The 13,836-nt window shown below is 38.2% G+C and overlaps 1 protein-coding gene across 2 annotated transcripts in view; it reads left to right on the top strand.

Moving 5' to 3' along the window:
- The window catches only part of FGF12 (fibroblast growth factor 12), a 599,372-nt gene that overhangs the window by 551,225 nt on the left and 34,311 nt on the right, over positions 1–13,836 (top strand). The window lies entirely within an intron of this gene.

The following is a 13,836-nucleotide window of genomic DNA, read 5'->3' as shown; positions in this document are numbered from 1 at the left end:
TAAGACAGAGGTCGGGGTCTCAAGTAAGTTCTATATAGTAAGGTCATCATTGCAAATACACATGATATGTGATACAAAGTGATCCTTATGTTAAGACAGCCACAGATAAATAGCTATGACGGGAGTCAGAAGAGAAAGATAATTTTCAGATGACAGGATCAGAGGCGATTGTGTGAAGGGAGTTGAATTTGAACTAGATCTTTAAGAGCAGGAGAGATTTGGATTTGCAGATATAGCTGGGAGGACTTGCCACATGTGAGAGCACAGCAGTAGTAACAACAAATGAAATAACTATAAATTGTAATGAAATCTGGGAGAAGTGATAAGATATATATATCAAGTACCCTAATGAGATGGATGCACATATATGAGGTGATTTAGCAATCTGATGGTAAAGATAGAGAATGTAAATTATCCACATATATCTGAATTCTTCTTTTTATGGATTTGTAATACAACACTGTAAATGGGAAAATCGGTAGATAAAACACGTTTGGAGAACGATTTCATTTGTCTACCATTTTTGTAGGGTCTGCAAAGATGCTTTGAGGAAGATACTTGCCAACTTTCAGTTTCCTAGAGAAAATTACTTTAGGATCAAATCATAAGTTCTGAATCACAAATGAATTGAACTCAAAATGTGCATTAATAGGATCATTAGGTAGGAGTACGGCTATTGAGTTTCAGAGTTGGATTGGCCTTCCCCTGACCTTTCACCCATTGTTCCCTTTGCCCACAAATGGCAATTCTACTTTGAAAAATACAATATTTTCTCCATTCACCATCTCTAATTAAGACCATCGGTCAAGCTTACTCTGGTTTTATCCTGTTCATATAAAAAGAATCACCCTTTTTTGCCCTTTGCCACCTCTTATATTACTAATGTCTGCTTTATGGAATCAAGAGCAAATTACTTCCTACCTGCAGCCAAAATGTCTAAAAGCAGAGAATTCACTCTAATAGGTAAGCAAAGTGAAAACAACTATTATATTAACTGAAGCATATTGGTCAGTCATTTGATTAATGGAAAATATGCTGAATTAAAGTAAAAGCCTATTTTATTTTATTTTTGGGGGGCAGGGTCTCTGTCGCTCAGGCTGGCATACAGTGGCAAAATCTTGGCTTACTGTAACCTCTGCCTCCCAAGCCCAAGCTATCCTCCCACCACAGTCTCCTGAGTAGCTGCAACTACAGGCACCTGTCACCATGCCTGGGTAATTTTTGTATGTTTTTGTAGAGACACGGTTTTGTCATGTTGCCCAGGCTGGTCTCAAACTCCTGGGGTTAAGTGATCTGCCCACCTCGACCTCACAAAGTGCTGGCATACAGGCGTGAGCCACCATGCCTGGATTATAAAAGTCTGTTTTAGCTAGTCATTCTTAATCTATGAAAGCACATAAATCATAAGCAAAGCACCCACTGTGGCAAAGAGAGGGCAGACTCCTGGACTGGAGACCGGATTCTAATCCTTATTCACCCGTCATTTAGCTCCATGGTCTTGATCGGGTTAATTCCTCCCCCTGCTCAGCCTTGCTTTTTTCATCTGCAAAGTGAAGAGTCAAACTGCGTATCTGCAATCCTAGATTTCAAGGATTCTATGATAAGGACAGAGCTTATGAACTTTCTTTTTAGTACCTTTTATGAAATTAAACAAGTGTACTTGTGTCTCTTTGTCCAAATGGTAGTATATCAAAAACATGATACAGGTAAATGATATTCCTGAAACTTTAGAAATAAAGCATAAAGTGAACCGGGCCTCTCTTCATTCTTCTTTGGTGGTGCAGGTGTTTACTTTGCATTCTCATTCTGAGGACACGCCATCACGGCAAGAAGCATTGCAGCAAAGATTTTTTTCAAAAACACAGCTCCGGCTTTTCAGTGCCATCAGAACTGTTTTTCTAGCAGATTACTCTTTAGGCTGTTAAAATGAACGTGGCTGGAGTGACAGCCCATGCAGGCTTGATTGAGCCTGCGCAGAAAACACCTGTGAGATGTGCGTTTCTAGCTCTGCTAAGGATATGATGTCAGATCTCAGCCTACTCACTGCTGGGTATCTTCATGTTGTTGGGGCTTCTTTGCTTTTCTTAAAAAAAAAATCTTACATGCTCTCCAGATACATAAAAAGGATTTGGGGTGTCTGCTGTACTCACATCAATATCTCAGCAATACTGCACCACATGCTGCATCCCAGTCCACGTTTCTCCTTCATTGACCATGATAGTCGCCCCTCACTGAGAAATGTTTCAGTCACTGAGCATTGTGATCACCTGCAGGAAGTCTATGTTTAGATGAATGTATAATTTAAACCCCATGAGCAAACAAGTAACACAAACAGATTCTGGAGTTGTTTCTTCTCCATGGCCGTAGGCATAATTTTATGTCATGCCTACAGGGACATAAGACCCCCAATAAAACCCCTTTACTGCATATTCGCAGGTGAAATGTCATCATCTTCTGGAGAGCCTACATCCTTCATTCCAGCTTTGATTAGAAAATTAGGTAGTGATGGAGGAGGAATTTCAGGGCCCCCTGGATGTTGGGATTGATCCAAATCATGAAAATACTGAAAAATGAAGCAAGTAGAGTTCAAAGAATGATGAGTTTGTTTGCTGTAATATATATCCCTTGTACTGAGGTCCAAGGTAGTTCTGGTGGTCTAAGCAGGACATAGACAATGGGGTAAGGAAACATATGTATTCTCATTCCCTCTTTCACTCAACGAGTCCATTTTGAGATTGCGTTTTTAATTGGTTCTTCATTGATTTTCTTCCTTCAGTAATTTTTAGAGGAAAGGGCCATTCTTTTATATGGGATTAGGAGAACTTATGGTATATCCTTATAGTCATCTTTGTTTTGTGAGACTGGGTAAGTAAATTTGCACTTCAGAATCTATGTTTTATGAGATTTGAAATAAAACTCTATTAGTAATTGGAGGTCTGTAGTCTACATTTAACTAGTACATTAATTGTACTTGACCCAGAGTTTTTCCCTTAAGTTCATTACTTGAAATAATAATACATGTAGAAAAAAAGTCTATTTCTTATATCTCTGCTCCCTAGCCCACCAGACCCCTTACCAGGAGCCAACACTATTACCAGCTTATGTAAGCTTCAAGACATTTTCCAATCATGCATAATACATGCAAATACCTAGTTGTTTATATGTGCCAGTATCCAGCCTATCATTAATTATATCCAGTAATATTTTCCCTCAAATATGGTTCCTTTCAGTTCTTACATTTTTATTGGGTTTTAAAAATCGTTTATATTTTTTTCTGCTGATATTTATTGTTTATTCATTATGTTCTTTTTTTTCATTGAGATATGTTTTCCCTAGAACATATTTATAGTGGCTGTTTTAAAATTCTTGTCTGTTGGCTGAGCATGGTGGTTCATGTCTGTAATCCCAGCACTTTGGGAGGCTGAGGCAGGTGGATCACTTGATCCCAGGAGTTCAAAACCAGCCTGGGAAACACAGCAAAACCCTGTCTCTACTAAAAATACAAAAATTGGTAGGGTGTGGTGGTGCATGCCTGTAGTCCCAGCTACTCGGGAGGCTGAGGCAGGAGAATTGCTTGAGCTGGGGCAGAGGAGTTTGCAGCGAACAGTGATCCTGCTACTGCACTCTAGTCTGGGCAACAGGAGTGAAACCCTGTGTCAAAAAAAAAAAAATTACTTCTCTTAATTTTAACATCTAGGCCACCTTGTGATCTTTTCTACTATCTGCGTAATTGACCATGAGTTACACTGTGCTGCTTGCATCCATGTTTTGTGATGTTGTATCTTAGACATTTATACAAAACATTGTAGAGTATTACATTATCTGCTAATACGGGTGTGTGTTTTGTTCTGGCATTTGGATTAATAACTAATAAATCCTCTTGATCTTGTCATGCTGTGTGTGTGTGTGTGTCTGTGTCTGTGTGTGTCTGTGTGTGTGTGTGCGTATAGGTCTTGTCTTGACTGTTTTGGTTCTGTCTTTAATCTGGGGGATGAGGACGTGCTCACTTAGGGTGTGGTCATTAACTTGAACCTGTGGCCTTTCTGAGGTCTTCATTGAATGCCCTCTTTGCTTAGTGAGGCCCCTGCTTTCTGACTTGCCTGGAAGTTTATATATCCTAGCCCTGCACAGCCACAGCCATCTCCATTCAGCTCTCAATCCTGGAGCAGCCATTCTATGCTGGGCCTTGAAGAGTCTCACCCTGAGCATGTGCTTTTCTCTCTGTAAACCCAGGATCTGCAGGAGATCTCCGTACAGTCTCCTGCCCCTCATTCCATCCAGCCCTTTTTCACTGGCACCTTGCTTCACAAATTCAAGTCACCTTAGCAATCTCAAACTACAGTTTCTGCCTCCTCAGCTTCACAAAACCACAGTGCTGTCCTTCCGCTTTACCTTCCCACTTCAGAGTTGGAAAGTGCCCCTTGAAGAAAGCAAGAAAACCAACACAGAGCCAAGCAAATACATGGTACTTACCTCCTGTGTATCTGCCTTCTCTCAAAGATCAAACACCCACAGTTCCAGCTGACAAGTGCCTGGAAACTGCTACCTCATATACATTGTCCAGTTTTATAATTGCTTACATCGGGAAGTTAAGTTTGATATCAGTTAGTTTGACTTCATGGGAGTTGACACAGAAGTTTTGAAAATTCGGAAATCTCATGTAAAAAATACATTTTTTAGCCTTAGTTGATAATTTCTCGTGCCCTTTAGTGTACGAAATGTGACTTTCCAAAAAGCAGAAGAATGTTTAAATTGAAATATGTACATTTGACAACATCCCCACTTTCATCCTTATCCCCGGAAACGAAGACAGAGGCTGAGGCACTAGAAGCACATATCTTGCCATGACTTTCCTGTTCAATCATAGTGGGACACATGGTTATGTACTGTGCACATGCTCACTTGGTAAGAACCAAAGCCATTTTCAATGGAGAATTGTGCTGCCCCTCCAATATCTGCTCTAGATATGTCGTCTCTAGAACATTGAAGCTCCTGGAAATTATTTTGATGATAACAGTGAATTGTAATATAATATACCCCTCACCCACTGGCTTTCTCCCACCTCACTTCTATACTTACAGTCTTCTGGCTAGAGGCTGAGTCCAATGGTATTGTGGTATAATGCCTCATTAGGAGGTGATAAGAACCTGAAATTACCACATCACTTATCTCCAATTGATGGCACCAAATTTCTCTACCAGAGAAAGAAAAGTGACCTGATAGCTCTGTGTTCTCTATATATAGATGGCCAAGTTGAGCCTTAGGCAAGATAATCTTAAGTAACCTGTCACAGGTAAGAGATCTTCATGACACGTTATGTGGATCCACAAGCACAGTGACTTTTCTCTGCCTGCTGCTCAGGCTACTGCATTCTCATTTGTGATATCAGTTATCCCCTGAAATTGTAACCAGGAGTAAGGAGAGTGAGTAATAAGTCAGGTACTACATGCTTGACACACCTTCATTGTCTAGTCTAATAATCACAACCTGGCTGGATGCAATGGCTCATGGTTGTATTCCCAGCACTCTGGGAGGCCAAAGGAGGCAGATCCCTTGAGGTCAGGAGTTCGAGACCAACCTGGACAATATAGTGAAACCTTGTCTCTACTAAAAGTATAAAAATTAGCTGGTGTGGTGGCACACACCTGTAATCCAAGCTACTTGGGAGGCTGAGGCATGAGAATCACTCGAACCCAGGAGGCGGAGGTTGCAGTGAGCAGAGATTGTGCCACTGCACTCCAGCCTGAGCAACAGAGCAAGACTGTCTCAAAAAAAAAAAAAAAAAGTCAACCTTACAGTGATGATATAAGTAACCTTAACTTACAGATGTGAAACTGAGTTTCAGAGAAATTAAGTAACTTGCTCAAAGTCAAAAATCAAGGGTTTGAATATTTGTGTCTATCTACCTGCAACATTACATTTCCAGTACATCACAGGTTGCATTATTTTATGTTGGCATAAATTTACCTTGTTTCCTTTTCAGATGTTGCAAAGAATGTGTTAACAAAGAACCTTTATTTTTAGAGGAATCAGCTCAGTAGTTTTCCAGTAAAAATTATTTCAAAAGTGTATAGACAAAGGTTTCCGTATCTGCAGAGTTGTTTTTTTTTTTAAGTTATAAAATTAGACTTGTTCTAGTCAAAGCAATCCCAATTTTTTTTCAAAAAAATTCATTTGAGATAATGTAATTTGGCATTTTCTTTGCCTCTTGTCAGGATGTAAAACAATAGTTCTCTTGCTTGATTTAATATCATTATGTCTGACAACAGGGTTAACAAAGTAGCAGCTATTATAGCAAGGATTTTCAAGTTCTCTCCATCTAAAGGCCATTAATGAAGTTAGCAAATCAGAAGCTTCACAGCCAAATATCCAGTGAGAATAACCCAAGAGACTGTCTCTGAAGTTGTTGGATGTAAATTGTGTTGGAAGATTCCCCAGTTGTTTTTGATTCCTTTCTTTCTTATACAAAACTGAATCCACAAGGTTGCACAGCAAACAGAGAAGGTGGTTATATACATTAAAAAGAGTTTAGGCCTGGCGCAGTGGCGTATGCCTGTAATCCCAGCACTTTGGGAGGCCAAAGTGGGTGGATTGCCTGAGGTCAGGAGTTAGAGACCAGTCTGGCCAACAGGGTGAAACCCCGTCTCTACTAAAAATACAAAAAAATTAGGGCATGGTAGCATGCACCTGTAATCTCAGCTACTCGGGAGGCTGAGGCAGGGGAATTGCTTGAACCAGGGAAGTGCAGGTTGCAGTGAGCCGAGATCACGCCACTGCACTCCAGCCTGGGCGACAGAGCGAGACTCCCTCTGGGAAAAAAAAAAAAAAAGTTTAGATTTGGGGTTTTAAGTGGAAAGGATAGAACCAAAATCAGAGGCCCTTTTTTTTTTTTACCTGGCATATGCTTGAAAATTCAATAATTTCTACATACCAATATGGAGAATCATTAGTCATAATTACTAATACAATAGCAAAGTCTATTTCTCTGATTAACTTTTCTTTGCTTATTAAATAATAATATATTACCACCATTTCTTTGGTAGGAAAGCTCTATTTTTGAAGAAACAACATTTTATATAGGCTCTTTAATTTTAATACATTATGTATTTAATATGAATAATATAGCTATAAAGTAAGACAAAAGCGACATTTGAGATTGCATATTTTGGCATTTCTTTTTTACATTTAGAGAAACTGAGAGCCTAAGAAAGAGGCCTTTCCCATTTGATCACAACTGAGAGATATACAGGAATAAAAAATTCAGATTTTATGATGTATTTTCACCAAATTATTTTGTTGGAGTCGATTTTTTGGTTAATTCCCAGAACCGTTGGGAATACGAAGAGAATATAGCAATCATGGTGGCTACTCTCAAGAAGCTTAAACAAATTCATATGTGTTATAATGCCAGAAAGGGTCAAGTTATGAAGGAAAACAAAAGCAAGGTAAAGGGTTAGAAGGTGGCTGAAGTGCTAAATTATATAAGGTAGTCAAGGGAGCTTTCTCTGAGGTAGTTACATTTAAGCAGTAACCTGAATGAAATAAGAGATCAAACCATATTAATATGTTACTGAAGACATTTTCAAGAACAAGGAATACTGATTATGAAGGATTTGAAATGGGACATGCTTATTGTGTTTCAGCAAGAGCAAGGAGACGAGTGGCTGAGTACAATGAGCGTTCACTCATTGACTGTACATTCACCCAGGGTTATCTCAGCCAGAGCAGTGAGGAGGAAACAGGGATCCGCAAAGAGCAGAGTGAAGATGAATTATGGTTACGGTATCGTGTAATTATATTAACTATACAGTGCTACCAAGTGCTGTATTCCTACTTGAGTTGGAAAGCATGCATTTGGCAAGTAAAGCTCATGGGAGCAAAAGCGGTTCTCAGTGAATCACATAACATTCTTTACCTTTCAAGAAATTTATGCTGAGCAGATGTCATACTAAAATGTAGAAGCCTTTAAAGTTACAATATCAAAGTTGTCTGTGAAAAGAAATAATCTCAAATAATTTTATAGGCCTTTGTAGTTATCAAAGAGCTTTCATATCTGTTAAATAATTTGATCATTACAATGCTCTGAGTCTGTATAGTAAACGTATCTTCAGTGTACAGTGGAGGAAGTTGAGAGGTTAACTGGCGTGCTAAAGGTCAGTGAGAAAATTGTCAGTGAATGACAAATCAGAAATTTAGATAATCCAAATGACTTTCCAGAAGATACTTACTATTTATTTCTCCATGTGTCCTGGACAATTCTGTTTTTCTATTCTGTTCATTTGATGTCTTGATATAATTATTCTGTAGGACCTTGTAAGTGGTTACTTTTAACTTACGCAGTTTTACAAACATTATTAGTAAATCAAACATGTAAGCATGGGCGTTGTATAATATAACGGTCTGGAATAGAAAATAAGAAAGGGAATGCGTTAGTTGGAGACAGAATGGAAAATATTTTTTCTTGAATAAGTTATGTGATCCACAATGTTATATTTACATCTTGAACAAAATTTGCTTGCAACCTATAAATGAATGGTTGTTATTTGTTATTAAACTTACCATACATCATCCGTTAGCTAATTATGTAGGAAAAACTTGATATTGAAAGAAGGACAAAGATTTTGGGAAGTAATTTTTGTCATTTTACTTAATCTTCAACACATTTTTAATGTGAGAATTATTGCTCCCAGTTTAATGTAATAGAAAAAGAGATTTTAACAAAATTAAATAGCATGTCCAAGTTTATACAGGTAAAGGGACTGAATCAGTACTGTCAATCAGTTCTGTCTCATCACATAGCCTTTGCTGTTTCCTTGACTTAAATTATTGCTACATTTATTTAAACAAGAATAAACTGGGTGCTGAATTGCTTGGCTTCATAAAAAGCATTGAAGAGGATTATGTCCCTATGAGCCAAAGCTCCCGTTGTCTGCTATAGGAGCAAGAAAAACCATCGTGATTCAAGACAGAACACATTAAATACTAAAAGAAATATCAAATACTATGAGAAGTGAAAGGAAGGAAAGTTTGCTGTAGCCGAAAGAGACTTGAAAGAGCATCTGTTATGGTCCTATTTGATAGAGAAATGGAGAGAACGGCTTGAGCAAAGTACAGCTTGAGGGTTAGGAAGTGGGGGCATTGCAAGAAATTAGCATATGATGAAAACAATGTTGACAGTGGGAGTCAAACCTGAAAAGATACAGCATTTTATCCATATATTCACTAAAATCTCTAAATTTCTGTCTATTTATCCTTCATGATGTTTACATCTTAAGGGGAATTCCATTCAGATGGGGTGGTGGGAAAGGCCAAAGCTGACACAGTTAGAGGCTGACTAGAGAGGAAAGGACTTTTCCCGGGCAGTGGCAGACCCTAAGAAGCCAGAAACTGTGTAGACAGTTGTCTAAGTGCAGGGAGAAGAAACAGGAAGAAATTCAGTGTTAGAGAGGAATCAAGGTAGAGTATGAAACTATGAAGTTGGGGTCAGGGAGCATTCTAGGGAGAGTAGGTTGGAATTCCATGAGATAAGGAGAGACTAGAAGGGGGTCCTGAGTGATCATGTTGGGCTTACGTAGGGTTCCAGCATTCATTCATCATCTGGATTAAAATGAGTTGGAGATTTTAACTTTTGAGGCAAGGATAAGGTGGACAGGTATTTGGAATGTGAAAAAGGATTTGTCAAATATTGGCTTATACCATGATAGAATAATAACTCAATTCTGCAAATGCTGCTAACAGAGGGAGCATTCAAAAATAATTTTGGAACACCATCAAAATATTCATTTTCCGCTGAAATCAAAGTGAGTGGAAGTTGAAGAATGGGCAGGTTTTAAAGTAATAATTGTGAAAAATAGACCTATCATTTCACATATCTACACATATGACATAGAAGGGAACATGGGGTTGTTTCTATTTCAACAGAGTTCTGTAAGTTTTCTCTGATGCCTACATTGAACTGAGGGATCAAGTCTATAGGAAGAAGAAACACTCATGAGATGCAACATGACTACTGATTAGTCTTACAAAAGAAACGAAATCATCCTTCTTACACTGATTATTTACTCTGTTTTCTATTATATGCACTGGATCAAGGTGGCCAAGGATTTTATCACTTTTGACCCCAAGCCTGCCTGTTTCCGTTATACATTAGATTTTTTGTCAATCTGAACACACATTTTATAACCACAGAACCCCTTCTGAATATATGTGATTGTCTAAGTCTTTGCCAAAAGCTTTAGATTATTTTTAAAGTGTCTATATATTTGTAACCTGCCTTAACTACTCTTATGGCACAAGGTCGGATGTTGGAACGGATATAAACATGTGACAAAAGCAGAATTGAGTGCCTTGTTACAGGATACATTGTATTTTTCCTGCTATGTGAAAACTGAATAATGATGAGTTGGAGGTTGTTAAATTCAAACATTTAAAACGTGTGTCCATATGCATGATTTTCCTTAAAACAACTCAATTTACAGTTGAAAATGTGACATTTAGAGAACTGTAATCACTTACCTAAAATCCACAGCTAATATGTGTGAAGCCAGAAGGAAAACCCTGATTTTTTTTTTTTTTTTTACTACATGTGTAGGGCTCTGATTTCTTACTACAAAAAAAAAAGAGGCATAATAGCAAATACAGCGTAAATTCTTTGATGCCCAACTCCATATTGAAATTGAAACTGCACATAAATTGTAAAGGTTCTACTTAGAATGACTATCCAAGTCGGTTCAGTGCCATTAAGATTTTGCGTCCAGTTTATAGGGGAGCCTGCCTGTGTCCACACAAGTGCCTGCAGCAAACTCCTGCCATGTTTCCAGCCGGAAATGTCTTGCCCTGGTCGGGTATTAATAGCTGCCTCATTTTCAGATTCTGACTCTGCATAGCCCTGTTGGAATTATACTGAATGGAAAACTCCACTTGGCTTTTCATTGCTGATTAGGACCTGGATGCTGTGTAAGAAATCCCCCATTTGTCAATTTAGTAGTTCAAAGCCCAGTTCCTGTCTAATGCTGTTCCTGGCTCGGGACCCCAGGACTCCAGCTCCTGTACAGTATCTCTGACTTTTACTGTTCCGGGAGGGAATTTTAAACAAGTATGAAACAGAAACCTGAGAGTCATTATTTATTAAATGAGAGTGTTGTTTTTCTCATGTATAAATGACAATGTAGTAATTATACATCACTGATACGGTTTCTATAATAATGACTAAGGCTTGCTCAAATCAAGCTTGGCATCAAAAGCAGGATTGCGTATGCAGTAGGAAAGCAATGTGTGGCATTGGAAGAAGTACCGAACCAGCAGCGAGGAGCCCATTGTTCAACACAGGGTCTGGATCTGCCACTAACTTCCTATGACACTGGGGACAATTATTTCACTATCATGAGCTTTAGTTACCTTGTTAAATAAAGGTGCCAAATTGCACTATCACTAAGCAGCTTTATATCTATCTTCAAATTTACATGTTTCTGTGATGTACATTCATAAGAAAGAAGGTTTTATCACTATCTACATATATGACGATATGTACTTACACAAAAAAAGGAATTATTTATTCCCTAACTTCTTTATAAAGTCTGAAATCTTATACATCAAATGTATTGCTTGAACTTTCCAGAGTTCCTTAGCATAGCATCTAGGTTTAATACTATGTTTGTTAGTATTGGGCTAGATCTAGAAAAAAAAAAAAAAAAGCTTTGGGATTACTTTAGTTTGTTTTTAAAAGAAAATGAACTAAAATCCATACCTAAATTTAAGCATTTTAATAATACTTTATTAGTCCTAGAAGAAAACCAGAACTTAATATTATCATCTAAATTGAATCTGAATTACTTTTATCCATATACTTGGCAATGATTAAACTCTGTCCTGGCAATATGGAGACAAGGCCTTCGAAGAGCTGGTTTTCCTTCACATGGGTTATCATGTAGCCCTTTGCTGCCAGGCAAGGAATGTGCAATAGTTTCTTTCCTTGCCTCACTTTCTTTAATCACCTTATCTGATTCTTTTTCATTGAGATATCAATGGAATGCCATGTAATTGGCATTTTAAAAATGTATGCATGCTTTAGTGGTTTTTGGTACATTCTGGAAGTTTTGCAAACATCACCGGTATCTAATCCTAGAATATTTCATCCCTCCAACAAAACAGTCACCCCACCCTTATCCATCTCACCTCCTTCCCCAACCCTTGATACTTACTACTCTACTTACTATCTCTGGATTTGCTTATTCTGGACATCTCATATAAATGGAATCATACATGCGGCCTTTTATGTCTGGCTCCTTGCACTTAACATAATGTGTATGAGGTTCATCTTGTTGCCACATAAATCAGCATTTCATTCTTTTTTATAATTGAATGGTATTACAGTTGCATTCTGTTGAACTATCACACTGTATTTATCCATTCATCACTTGATAGATGTTTGAGTTGTTTCCACATTATGAATGATGTCACTATGAACATTTGTGCACAAGTTTTTGTGTGGACATATGTTTTCATTAATCTTAGAACTATACCTAGAAGTGGAATTTTTGGATTGTGTGGTAACTGTATGTTTAACCTTTTGAGGCACTGCCAACCTATTTTCCACAGCTTCTGCATCATTTTACATTTCCACCAGCAATGTATGTGAGTTACAGTTTTTCCACATCCTCCTAGACACTTTATAATGTCCATTTTTAAATTATAGCCTTTATAGTGGATGTGAAGTAGTATCTCATGGTCATTTGTTTCTTTGATTCTTAAGCTAGTAGTTCATTTACTTAAAACTCAAAGTACTCTAAGAAATCATATTTCAGTATTAATATAAACATAATATTAATTTATTGCTATTCTTATTATCTTACTATCTACAACCACCTTTATACTCCAATTTTCTTTGGGGGGTGTTTTCTTGGACTTTTTTTTGGGGGGGTGGGGGTTGAGATCGATTTCACTCTGTCACCCAAGCTGGAGTGTGGGGTGTAATCTCTGCTCACTGCAACATCCACCTCCCCAGTTCAAGTCATCCTCCCACCTCAGCCTCCCGAGTAGCTGGGAATACAGGCATCCGCCACCACACCCAGCTAATTTTTGCATTTTTAGTAGAGATGGGATTTCACCACGTTGGCCAGGCTGGTCTCGAACTCCTGACCTCAAATGATCTGCCTAACTCAACCTCCCGAAGTGCTGGCATTACAGAGGTAAGCTACCACACCCCAGCCTACTCCAGTTCTCTTAGTCTCATTTTTCTTAGTCTATAATGCTAGAACTATTCAAAAACAAGCTGGGTGCTGTGGTACACACCTGTAGTTCCAGCTACTTGGGAGGCTGATGTGGGAGGATCTTCTGGGCCCAGGAGTTTGAGGCCAGCCTACGCAACATAGCAAGACCCCACCTCTTACAAAAAGAAAAAAAAAGGAGAGAGAGAGAGAGAAAGAGGAGAGAGAGAGAGAGAGCACTCTTACAAATAAGGAGATTAGCATGGGAGTATCACCTACAAGGACATGGTTTCAACCAACCTATATTCATTAATATTCCTGTATTCATTAATAACTTAATTCCAGGTTTGCTTGCATTAATCATGGTGGTCTCACATTGAAATTCTTCCAGTTCATGGAAAGGAAGATGGTGACTATGGTGAATATGTAGGACTCTTGATTAATTGCAGCTGAAGAAGATGCAATGGCATTTGTTTTTCTTCTGCTGATCTCAGAAGGGGAGAAATTTCTTCCTTCCACAAAATACATTTTGTTCATGTGACATATTAGGATATGATTTTATTGTATTGATTTTTAAATCTCATGATAAGTCACTAAACAAGACTCAGGCAGAAAAGGTGAGCCTGAGAGG

This window comes from Nomascus leucogenys, chromosome 11 (genome assembly GCF_006542625.1).
Source record: "Nomascus leucogenys isolate Asia chromosome 11, Asia_NLE_v1, whole genome shotgun sequence".
Lineage (NCBI taxonomy): Eukaryota > Metazoa > Chordata > Mammalia > Primates > Hylobatidae > Nomascus > Nomascus leucogenys.
Note: the sequence above shows the minus strand (reverse complement) of the source record. Positions and strands in the feature narration are given on the sequence as shown.